This window comes from Gavialis gangeticus, unplaced genomic scaffold (genome assembly GCF_001723915.1).
Source record: "Gavialis gangeticus isolate Ggan-Ray unplaced genomic scaffold, GavGan_comp1, whole genome shotgun sequence".
Taxonomy (NCBI): Eukaryota; Metazoa; Chordata; order Crocodylia; family Gavialidae; genus Gavialis; species Gavialis gangeticus.
This window is the reverse complement of record NW_017728993.1, coordinates 62379024-62379302: the sequence shown is the minus strand read 5'-3', so window position 1 is coordinate 62379302 and position 279 is coordinate 62379024.

Sequence of the window (279 nt, the reverse complement as noted above, 5' to 3'; positions counted from 1 at the left end):
GGGGCGGGGAGGGGGGGGGCGGGGAGGGGATAGGGGCGCCCCGCTCTCGCAGCTTTGTACATTTCACACATTGAAACTGACATCAGCACTCACTCCCTATTGACCAGGCTCTTTTCTCTCGCCTTTTTTTTTTCTACGTGAGGGGTGGGATGGGAGGAGGGAGGAGAGGTGGGCAGAAATATGATGTCACAGCAAAACTTACAACGGGAGGAAAACACAGACATGGTTCAACTTTTTTTTTTTTTGAAGAAAAACTTTGGCCTGCCAGGAGCTGGAGAG